Source organism: Cyprinodon tularosa, unplaced genomic scaffold (genome assembly GCF_016077235.1).
Source record: "Cyprinodon tularosa strain WSP-4 unplaced genomic scaffold, ASM1607723v1 ctg11, whole genome shotgun sequence".
Lineage (NCBI taxonomy): Eukaryota > Metazoa > Chordata > Actinopteri > Cyprinodontiformes > Cyprinodontidae > Cyprinodon > Cyprinodon tularosa.
The window spans coordinates 601,832-614,691 of record NW_024037893.1 but is presented as its reverse complement, the minus strand read 5'-3'; positions in this window follow the sequence as shown (position 1 = coordinate 614,691).

Sequence of the window (12,860 nt, the reverse complement as noted above, 5' to 3'; positions counted from 1 at the left end):
TTTAAAGACCTCTTTGATTTAGGGTTTTTCTCTCCCTTTGCAAAATAATTTTTGTCTGATTTAAAGACTCTGACTCAGTGACTTCTAAAGGTTTACAGATTTTACTTGGTGTCAAAATAAATAAGTCAGAATAAATTAGATAAACGCACACCTAAATCTGCCAGGAGTCGGAATAATTTTGACCTGAACTGTAGTTGCCTTTTTTTCCATACCAGTCTTCATTAAAGGCCAGATTTGTGGAGATTATAAATAATAGTTAATCTCTGCAGCTCTTCTAGAATCACCATAGATTTCTGAGCCTTTTCTCTGAATAACGATCTTCTTGTCCCGCATGGATTGTCTTTGTATGATGAAAGTCTTATCAAACTCTCACTAATTTCATTTCAGATGATAAATTGATCAGTCTGTAAGATATTAGTTTTTATTATTTTAAAGGCTAACCCTGCTGAGAACGTCTTCCACATCTTTCTCCTTACTGTCCTGTTGTTCTTTGGTTTTCCTGTTTCTGTTAATTTACTTTTTAAGTCAAAAGCACACCACACTTTTCCGATTAATTTTTAAATAAATAAAATAAAGCCTGTATTTTTCTTCATCCTTTTAGTGCTAATACTCTGCTCCACGCTGTTCTGTAATAAAAAGCATGGATGTTTGTGTTTCATCACAAACCCTAGTTTAACAAACACTTTAGCAGAGGGTGGTCATCCTGTTTGACGCTGTTATCTGTTGCCGTGGCAGCCAGAGAGGTGTTGCCGTGATGGCTGCAACTTTTCTTGGGCATCAGTTAGATAGAGCGGGCCGGGATCTATTCTGGGACAAGGGTCTCTTCAGGGAGGCAGAGGCTGGTTTGTGTACCGTGTCACTTGTTGCTTAAACGACTGGCATGCTGATAACACGCAAGGAGGAGACCAGTCCCAAACTCCCCAGAGCTGCTGGCTTTAAATAAGTCCACAACCACAACCCCCCCCCCCCCCCCCCCATAAATACAGACACCCACAGAAAGAGAAGGATGAGTGCATGCAATGCTTGCATCGTCCCCCCCTGCACATCTCTCTGCACTGCTGCAGCTCCCTGCAACAGCTGACCTCTCTGAGCAGCAGCTCCCTTTACTGCTCCTAGAAATAATTTCTGTTCCCTGTTCTACATTACATCTAACTGTTGTATACGGCCGTTTTACCTTAACAAGCGATGTTTTACAAGCAGATATGACCTGCAGGCCTCAGAATCTCTGGGCTGAGGCATCAGGATTGGTGCGCCGACATTTTGCGGATGAAGAGGTGAGCTGACATTTTGAGCCTCATGCAGGAGGTCAGCCACAGCTGTTTAAGGTCGCAATCTACCAAGAGCATTTATTATCATATAAGCTGAAGGATTGGCATCAATTTAGGATATGAGTTTTAAAATTCAAGCTGTTTGTGTCCATCTAAAAACCAAGAATTATTGTGAAATGTATAATCAATATAACTGATCTTCATTTTTCCCAACATATTTCTTACATTTTGTTATTAATTTGACTTATATTTTATGGTAAAAGAATAACCATGAACCCAGTCAGGGTCCTGTTTTGAACCAGATAGAGAAGATAAAAAATGAATCAATTAATTTACCATGAAATATAAGTAAATTTTATAACTGGTCAGAAATGATAATGTTGGTTATAGAGAAGGATTTAAAAAATTTTCTACATGAGAGATTTTGTTTAAATGTAAATAAAACAAATTTAATTTCTAGGAAGGTTGTTAATTGAATGGGATAGAATAAGAATAATAGAATAGAATAAAAAAGTGGATTTTAATTATCTGCCACAGAAAATTCTCATTAACAATAGGGCTTATCTCCAAAGAAGAAGAACTATAGTGGTGTGACAGTGGCAAAAAACTTGAAGAACACTAGTTAATTTGGAAAGCCAAAATGTAAAATAAAAAAATAAAAAATAGCTGTATAGCATAAGGAAAGTTATTAATAGAAAGGACATATTCAGGGGAAGAAAACTGACACAAGTCAAAATATTTAAAAAGGAAAATAGAAGTTAAATTAACCAAAAACCAAATAACAACAAACACATTTAAAACATACACAAACATGTATCCACACAGGCCAAAATATTTACAAAGAGAAAAAGGAATAAGCTATTCTTAATGAAAAAAAAAATAATGGAGAAATAAATCGGGGGGGGAATATATATATGTATATATGTATATATATATATATATATATATATATATATATATATATATATATATATATATATATATATATATATACACTCACCGGCCACTTTATTAGGTACCCCATGCTAGTAACGGGTTGGACCCCCTTTTGCCTTTAGAACTGGCTCAATTCTTCGTGGCATAGATTCAACAAGGTGCTGGAAGCATTCCTCAGGGAGTTTGGTCCATATTGACATGATGGCATCACACAGTTGCTGCAGATTTGTCGGCTGCACATCCATGATGCGAATCTCCCGTTCCACCACATCCCAAAGATGCTCTATTGGATTGAGATCTGGTGACTGTGGAGGCCATTTGAGTACAGTGAACTCATCAGAGATGGGAAGTAACGAAGTACAAATACTTCGTTACTGTACTCAAGTAGATTTTTCTGATATTTTTACTTTACTTTACTACTTATTTTTATGGCGACTTTTTACTTCTACTCCTTACATTTTTACACAAATATCTGTACTTTCTACTCCTTACATTTTAAAAAATTGGCTCGTTACTTTAGTTTTGAATCATTTTAATGGAGTTACCGTTATTATTTTTCACGTCACTGTGAAAACGGAGCCGTTTTCCCCCTCTGTTCCCAAAGTGTAGCCGCTGTCTATCACGCACAGCGTCACATCCTTCACTACATTTCCCAGCATGCACCACAAACCGGCCATCATGGCGGCGGCAGTTCCAAACAATTCACCAGGTAATTTACACTAGTTCCGAAATTACAACGTCACCTTTCATTCAACACTTTACTTACTCACCAGCGTAGCAAACTCTGAAGGTACCCACTGCGACAGCTTTAATATACATTCCGTAGTCGGTAATAAAACTTCCCAGTCAAATTACACATTCTCTTCCCTTAGTCCGTCAGCATACTGGTCCGTGTGGAAACACGTACCGCATCGGAGCCAGTCTCTTATCCATTGTCCCAGGGCATTGAAAAAGACTATTAGGGGGCAGGGGTGTTAAGTGGGATTTCAATGAATGTAATAATTGTTTGCATGGTAATAAGTAGGTAAATTGGTAATGTTAGCATGGTTAAATTATTTCATTAATATGTATGTTTTTGTATGAATGATGCTATTGTCTGTATTTATTTTTCTACAATGTTTTTATTTTAATGAACTTTATTTAAACAAGGTGGGTAGAAACAAGTTAGGCAATAAGAACATTAGAATTCTAATTCTATAGAAGGCATAGTAGAGGCAGATTTCAGAATGAAAATACAAAGTAACTTTGATGAGGAAAATAAAAAATGCGTGAGTAATGCTAATAATACAATAAAATAACATAAAGACAAGGGGATTCATATGTTAGGATTAATGTACATCAGTGGGCAGTTCCATTAGTATTTCAGTCAGGTATTTGTAAGATTCAATACATTCAAGAGATGTCAAATATAAATTAAATTCAGATAAAAAAATACTAAAGATAGGGGAGGATCTCAAGACTCTCTGTTTATGAATAAAGAATTTTGCTAAACAAAAAATTAGGTTACAACAGAGTTCTATTGTTTTGTCTTTCAATAGTATTCCAAAAACTACCATATCTCTAGAAATGGAATTAGGGAGTGCAATTTTTGATTTGATCCATCTTTCTAAACAATTCCAAAATGTTTTAGTCTGACTGCGTTCATAGAAGACATGGTCTATAGTTTCTACATCACTTTCACAGAATGAGCATTTATTGTCATCAATATTAAAACGGATTCTTAGTAGTTCTTTTGATGGGTAGATGGCAGTTTCTTTAGCTTTTGGTTGTATAGGAAGTTTAAAAAAAAAAAGTTCTTGGTATTTCAATTGATTTTTGTTCAAATTTGCAAAGAATGTTATTTTTATTTATTTTCCCAGGGAACAAAGTTTCATTTAGATAGTTTCTAATTGTGTGGTTATTGAATTTTTTATCAGTGATTGATATTCCATTAATAGATAAATCGGGTAGTTTGGGGGTAATTGGATGATATATTATTATATTTTGAATCTGATTAATAAATTGTTCTGGCAAGGCGTTAAGTAATCTTGTAAATTCATCTTTTGGAGGAAGGAACTGATATTTTGTACAGAATTGTTCGTAATTTAATATGTAACCATTAGTGTCCATTAAGTGTATAATAGACCAAATATTCTTCTCCATCCAATCTTTGTAGAATAATGACTTATTGCGATGTAGAATAAATCTATTATTTCATATGATAGAGGAGTGTGGCGAGTAGTTATGAACATATATCATTTTCCATTTTTTCTACAATGTTAACTGTGCTTTATTGGGGATTTCCCTTCCTGTTTAGTTGGGCTGTCCCAATTGGCTGATTATTGGTGGGTCTATTTAAGGGGCACACTCCCAATGGCTTAGGGGTCTGCTTGGAGAGACTGGTTGGAGAAACTGCTCTTGAAGGTCTGCTTAGAGAGACTATATATAAAGTCAGCTTGCTGTGAGGCTGTCAGTGTTTTGTATTGCCTGCAATGGCCGGTTTTGTTTTCTTTATTTGAAAGTATTTTGTTTGTTTGTTTTTTTTTTTGTCTTCACCGTTGCACCAGTAAATAAACCGCTACACGCTTTTGAACTGGAATTTTGTTGTCCGCTGGTTCTTACCACCTTTTTGCAAGTCATCTACTTACTCCTCCTCTGACGTGAGACGGGAGCTGGTGAGCCGTTTTCTCACAAATACCAAATTCAGTCTAATTGGATGGGAATCTACGTTGCATTTGACGCACCACTACAAGATGAATCGACAGATTCGGCGGTATTAATTCGCGGCAAATCATTGCAGCTTGGTGGCGGTGGCGTTAGCATAGTAGTATGGACGACGAGATGATTGAAAATGAACACAACGGAGATCTAGTCCTATTGGCAGACATCCATTTAAAATGTAGGCAACGGCATGAAAAAAGTGGTTTCTACTTTTACTTTTATACTTTAAGTAAATTTACAAGCCTGTACTTTGTTACTTTTACTTGAGTAAAGAAGTTTAATCAGTACTTCCACTTTTACCAGAGTATTTTTTAACACAAGTATCTGTACTTTTACTCAAGTACGGAAAGTGAGTACTTTTGCCATCTCTGGAACTCATTGTCATGTTCAAGAAACCAGTCTGAGATGATTCCAGCTTTATGACATGGCGTATTATCCTGCTGAAAGTAGCCATCAGAAGTTGGGTACATTGTGGTCATAAAGGGATGGACATGGTCAGCAACAATACTCAGGTAGGCTGTGGCGTTGCAACAATGCTCAATTGGTACCAAGGGGCCCAAAGAGTGCCAAGAAAATATTCCCCACACCATGACACCACCACCACCAGCCTGAACCGTTGATACAAGGCAGGATGGATCCATGCTTTCATGTTGTAGACGCCAAATTCTGACCCTACCATCCGAATGTCGCAGCAAAAATCGAGACTCATCAGACCAGGCAATGTTTTTCCAATCTTCTATTGTCCAATTTCGATGAGCTTGTGCAAATTGTAGCCTCAGTTTCCTGTTCTTAGCTGAAAGGAGTGGCACCCGGTGTGGTCTTCTGCTGCTGTGGCCCATCTGCCTCAAAGTTCGACGTACTGTGCGTTCAGAGATGCTCTTCTGCCCACCTTTGTTGTAACAGGTGGTTATTTGAGTCACTGTTGCCCTTCTATCAGCTCGAACCAGTCTGGCCATTCTCCTCTGACCTCTGGCATCAACAAGGCATTTCCGCCCACAGAACTGCCGCTCACTGGATGTTTTTTCTTTTTCGGACCATTCTCTGTAAACCCTAGAGATGGTTGTGCGTGAAAATCCCAGTAGATCAGCAGTTTCTGAAATACTCAGACCAGCCCTTCTGGCACCAACAATCATGCCACGTTCAAAGTCACTCAAATCACCTTTCTTCCCCATACTGATGCTCGGTTTGAACTGTAGGAGATTGTCTTGATCATGTCTACATGCCTAAATGCACTGAGTTGCCGCCATGTGATTGGCTGCTTAGAAATTAAGTGTTAACGAGCAGTTGGACAGGTGTACCTAATAAAGTGGCCGGTGAGTGTATATATATATATATATGTAAAATAATATATACCCTTATATAGCTATGTAAGAATGGCAAGGAATGAATGCAGATAGAAGCAATGCTTTCTGGCAACAAGATGAGCTTTAGTTTGAACGTTCTGCATGAAGTTGTTTATGTCTGGGTTCTCTTCGGCTGCTCCAGCTTTCTTTAATAATCTTTGAAATATGACTGCAGGGTTGATATGTCTGTTAGTTATGAGTGTCGCTGTGCATGACTGTTTATTCTCTGTCTATGTTACCCCCACCACCACGGTAACACAGACAAACTCTACACTGACACAGAAAATAAAGAAAATACACACAAAAAAAATATATGTATGAGGACATCTTATGGAAATCAGGTGACTTCTGAATACGGTTGGTTGCAGTGTTTTGTATTTAAAGGCGGCACAGTAAAGGGGACTGGACTCTTATCCTTTTTTATTTGGGTTAATTAAGGATTTAAAAAACAAACACTATTTATTCTGCTTCCCAAATGAAATACAGTGAGGTTTGTGGTTTTGGTTTGACAAAATAAACAACAACTCAATAGATATGGCTAATTTTGTAAGGCACATTTACAGTTTAGATTTTATTAGTAGCAGGATGTCATAAAAGTGGTGATATGTTACACTGAAGTATTTTACATTGATTTTGAAGTTTGGAAAAATTACTTGCAGCGTGATTTGTCAAAGGTAGACGTGGAACACTGATAAAAATTTACTAAAGTTACACGTTTCTGTTTATGAAATATGTTAATAAAAAGATAACTTAAGTTTAAAGCTTGATGCTCTAACGTCACAATATGTGCGAAAAGGTCAAGGGTCTGCATCGGTATGTGAGCAATAAAAGTATAGGACCAATTTAAGATGATGATGACGGCTTTTAAAGTCAAAACTCTTTTTTCATTTAAAATAATAAAATAAAATGATTTAGGGAATAATGAAAATAACAATTTATCCTTCATCAGATTTCTATTCTTAATTTTATCCAAAAGCTGTTTAATAAGAGAGATCAGTGAGAAGTAGTTAGTACTTTTACTTCATAATGGCATACATATACAGAGAGCGTTTAGACGTTTGTAAACACGTGATTTGATTTATTTTATTTCTGCCTCGTCCTGGTAGAACCCTACAGCTTCCTCACGTGGTTCCTGCTTTCTTTCAACCTGTAAAGCGTCTGTTTTCGATTTCCAAAGGTTGCAGTTTTATTGCTGTAGTGGTAACCTAAACTCGGAGGGGAGAAGCAGAGATTCATTTTGGATCAAAGCATTCATTGCCAGTGGATATTTCTGTAATCGCTTCATGCCTCCCCACAATACCTTGCAGCAACTGTGTGGGCTCAGGTCTTAGCCACCAGCTCAGCGGAGTGGAGACGGACAGACGCGTGTCACAAACACACTCTAAAGCCCCAATCATTCCCCCTCCTCTTTGCCCTCTATCAGCCTCACATACAGGCAACAGTGCCGCACAGCAGACTTAATCAGTCTTTTAGCAGTTGAGGGGTTTGGGGCCTCTGACATTGTGCTCTGGCTCCAGACAATACCCCATCTCTCATTGTGCTAAGTTGTGGTGCGGGTCAGAGGACCTCAGCCTGCGTGGCCAGCCTTGCCCTCGGTATGCATGGCAGCCCTCAGCTGTCCGTCTATTTCAGGAGCATGGAGGCATACCTCGGCCCAGCTGGGGCATCAGAGACAATGGACACACGGCCTTATCCAAACAGAGGCCCGCAGACAATCTGACGCACTCCAGAACCCCAGCACTGCCCCGCTGCAGCAGCTCTACTGTCCAATTAAAATAAAGAAAAGGGTTAACAAGGCTACAGAGCCTCTTAAACATATAACCCATAAAGTGCACGCCTCGTGGTTTAGAGCCCATGATATTCTGGAGAAGCTGCAGAAATCCACAGCTCTGCTGACGTTATCTGCTTTCAAACCTCTCCTCGACAGACTTTTCTTTTAATGGAGTCACGGCAAATAGAAATATACAATTAAAAACCTTTTACAGTTGACTATAAGCCATGTAAGGGACACGGATACCTGACAAACACAGCGCTGAGGTCAGAAATTAACGTGCAGAACTGCAGCAGCGGCGGCTAGTAACTAGTTACATCAATCAGTTGAATTTACTTTAGTACAGTTTGAAAGAGTAGTTTTACAGCATTATACTTTTTACTTTTACTTGAGTACAAATATGATAAAGTATAACTTCTCATACTTAATTCAAATTTCTTGATACACCATCCATTGTGAGGAAGTTCACTTAATGTAAAAGTTTGTTTTAAACAAATATTCACCACAAAAAGACAAAAGGCTCATTAGTTAAACATTATTTTCCATCTTCTGAGTCTGCCGTGCCATTTGGAGGTTGAGTAAACAATAAATAAACAGTTTACTGTAATTTTACCTATTCTAAATACTCCATTGATTTTGTAAGTTTTTTAAACAATCTGCTTTTAAAAGGTGTTCACTACTTCTATTTTTTATCTAATTACTTTATTTTTACTTATTTGAAACACCAGAATTTGCATTTTACATTTTTTGTTCATTTTTACATCATTTTGTAATCAGTTATAATGATCATGGGTGGTAAAATAGATCAGTTACTCAGTACCTGACTAGCCTTTTTACCAAAAACTGTTTTACTTTCACTTGAGTATAAAAATATGATGAAGTAGTGCTAAAGTATTGGGTACTCTGGCCAGCTCTGCTGAAAATGTTCTAGTTCAAACCTAAACTCAGCTGAGAATTAGCAGACAGGCTTGTAAATTGCTCTTCACTGATTTCTCCATCTAAAGCTGCTTGAAATGTTTAACCCTATAGAATTGCAGCTGCAATTCCAATTAAAAGTGGTCAGAAACGTGCTAAATGAATATACGAAACGCACTTTCACTGAAAGTCATATAGCAGTTTACTTTCAGCTAATACTTACCTGCTTTCTGTGACTTGAGCTCATAAAACTCCAATTAAACATTTAACAAAAGCTTAATTTTTAAATAAAATATTTATTTCAAGTCAGTTCTTGCTTAATTTTCTAGATACAAATCCAAATCATAGTATTAGAGGATTAAAGCTGAAAAGGATTTAAACTTCCAAAAATGTATTCCGACTTGATTTTATTAAGTGTTTGCTTCTTGACCAAAATATCAGACAAATCAAAACAAAATCCTCTGAATCCAAAGCTTAGTAGCTTGAGTAAAGTCACTCAGCTGGATTTTAAATAGACTTGGAAGAGAAACTGTTGTAGCTGCTTGGAGAGGTCTTCAGTGGGTGACCCCTAGGATCTGACCGTCCAGATCCTCATAGCTTAATCTAATATACTGTCAGCAGCTTTTGAGGGCCTGTTAAAGACGCCCAGCGATGCAGGTGACAGTGCACAGCATTTCACGATTAATTGCTGTTTAAACAGAGTTGCTGTCACAATGAGAAGCATTTCAGCGGGCTGCCCGGCCGCTCCTTCACAGTTTACTCAGGCTCCGAGCTCTTCTGCATTTCACTTATTTTTTTAAACTCGTTCACAACTACATCAAACTGCATAGATGCACACAAACGCCATTAGCACCTCTGACACACAACACGGCCCTACTGTCGCATGTGGCAACTGCTTGCAGGACATATGTCACACGCTCACGTTGTGGGTTCACTTGAATCTCTTTGTTGGCACGCAGGAACCCAGCAAACGGACGAGAGTCACCTCCCCTGAAACAGGTGGAGACCCGGACGTGTTCACGTCCATGTAAAGGAGAGAGAGTCCTGACCAGGTTTAATCCTGATGCTGTTAGATCATTTTACTTCTGCCAGATAGAAGCTGAAGAAATTTAATGTAGCCAAAGCAGGATATTTGGATAAAAAATTTTTGTGATTGTTTGAAAGGGCCAGTACACATTAATGAACATTAATCTGTAAACCTGCAGAAGCAGAGCTAAACAAATCCCATACAATCATACAGAATGTAAGAAGAACAACAAAGAAATAAATAAATAAAGTACCAATTCAAATTTAAAACATATATAAACACAAAACGTAAAAGAGATAAAAGTTGTGTAGAGAACCAGAAAAAAATTTTGCATATATGCAAACAATCATGACTGTTATGTGCCCATATATCTTTAGCTGCTTATTCAATAATCTGAGGGTTTGCATAGATATAGAACACCTAGAACTAAAGTACTCTATTGGGAGGCATGATAAGAGAACAGGGCTAGTCCACAAGCACTTCATCTAAAATTAATTCCACAATCATCTCTGAAACCTGCTATTGTCTAACTCAGATATTTTGTTTTCTCTTATAAATGTCTGTAGTAGAGCAGGAGTTGTTCAGAACTTTAAACACCAGGATAGGATCTGATTATTTTATAATATTTCCCCACTTTAATAAGTAAAGTTCTCCTATAATGATAAGTTTTAATTTCTGATCTAAAATTTCATGTTCTTGCCAGCATGTTGTTTGGAAGGGTTGTAATATAGTTTATATGTTGCTATGCTCTACGTATTTGATAAACTCATTGGATTAAAGTACAGTTTAGCTTCTTCAAAAGTTAAGCTATGTCTGATAATTTTTTGAACGGGGTGAATAGCAATAAATTTTTTTTACCTTTTAATTAAAACAGAAGTTGCAGCCAATAACTAAAGCTCTTTAAATTCATGTAGTATTTCAACTGTAGTACCTGGTATAATCGCTGCAGGGTCTTCATACTTTCAACTTCAATTTTTGAATTCCACATCCAGTTTTTCTGTGGTGCTTATTTCAAACATATTGAGCTGTTTGTTTGGAGTAATAGCCTATTAAACTGTATCGTCAGCATACACTTTGACCCTGTACTTTAAATGGATAAATGGAGATAATTGATATAAACAATAAATAATATTGGTCAAAAGTCTAAACCCTTAGATATCCAACAAAGGTTTTTAGGGTTAAAGCTCTTATGTTGGTTTTTACTGATACACATTGCTTTTTTTTTATGACAGGCGTAACAAAAAGTAACCTGCGGAGTCCCCCAGGGATCAGTCCTTGGGCCCATCCTCTTCATCCTTTACATCCTCCCCCTCGCTCATGTTATCAGCCACCATGGAGTCTCATTTCACTTGTACGCTGATGATACACAGCTGCACATAAAATCTGAGTCTCATCCCACTGCAGCTTCAACAATAGCATCATCATCGTCAAAACTCACTGCCTATCTAAAGGAGATAAAGATCTGGATGAAACACACTTTTCTCCAGTTTAACAGCTCCAAAACTGAGGCAATCCTTGTTGGCACATCACACCAAGTCCAATCATCCTTCATTGCTGGTATAACTATCTCTTACCAGGACATTCCCCTCTCCACAGCAGTCACCAATCTTGGTGTAAGATTTGATCCAAAACTCACCTTTGAAGCCCACATAAAATACCTCTGCAAAGTCTTCTTCTATCATCTAAGAAATATTTCAAAACTCTGTTCTACACTTGCATTTGCTGATGCAGAAAAACTGGTCCATGCCTTTGTCTCCTCCAGGCTGGACTCCTATAATGCACTTCTCATCAGGATCCCTAACAAGAGTCTGCAAAAACTACAGTATGTTCAGAACAGTGCTGCAAGGATCCTGATTTCCGAAAGGACGACCACATCACACCCATTCTCCCCTCACTTCACTGGCTTCCTGTTTCTGCAAGGATATGGAAATGCCCCCCCATACCTGAAGGAAGAGCTAACCTCTCTCGCTACAAGTCGATCCCACCGCTCAAAAACACGCAAGCAATCCATGGGCGACCGTGCCTTCTGCTCTGCCGCTCCTCGGACCTGGAATGCCCTCTCTGATCATCTGAGGGAACCATAGAACATGCAGCCTTTTAAAAACGCATAAAAACATTTCTTTATAGCAGAACTTATTTATTCCTTTTTATTCATATGTACTTTACAATGATAATTGTACCTGTAGCACTTTTTTCTTGAATGTAAAGTGCATTACAAATAAAATGTATTATTATTATTATTAATCCATCTTAGAGATTCTGGTGATTGACTAGATTTTCTTAAAATTGAATAAAAAATGCTCCTTTTGTCGACCTTGACTGACCTTAGATTTGATATTTTGTAGAAAAAGTTAAATAGCTGTTAAGTGGAACTATAACCAAGCACCATTGGTTTGAGATTAAAGGTAGTTTAAAGGGTTAATTAACTGTTCTGCTGTAGTTATACTGTGCAAAGAAAAATTGTAAAATTTCTAGATTAAAAAGGAAAAATGATAGAAACATATTCCCAGTCACCTGCTGCTATCTAATTATATTATGTAGTTAAGTTATTTGTGAAAAATAAATGGAAACCACGTTTTACCTGGAGATATTAATGCATTTCACTGTCTAATATGTTTTATAGCAAATACAGCTTTGTGGACAAAGAGGAAATATTTTTCCAAAAAAAAGTTTTGAAATAAAAAAAAACTTTTGTTTCCAAGATTGTTTACTTCAGAGCAGCAACCTCACTGGAAAATAATCTAAAAGAAAATAAACTGATTAGGAAAAAATGCTAAATTGAAGAGAAAAATCACTGTTCATGTTGCTGCCTTCCACAACAACTGGCACCCCTGCTAGAAATACGTATTAAAGCTTCAGCATCAATCTTCCCTGATATTACTTTTTTAATAGTTAAAGCA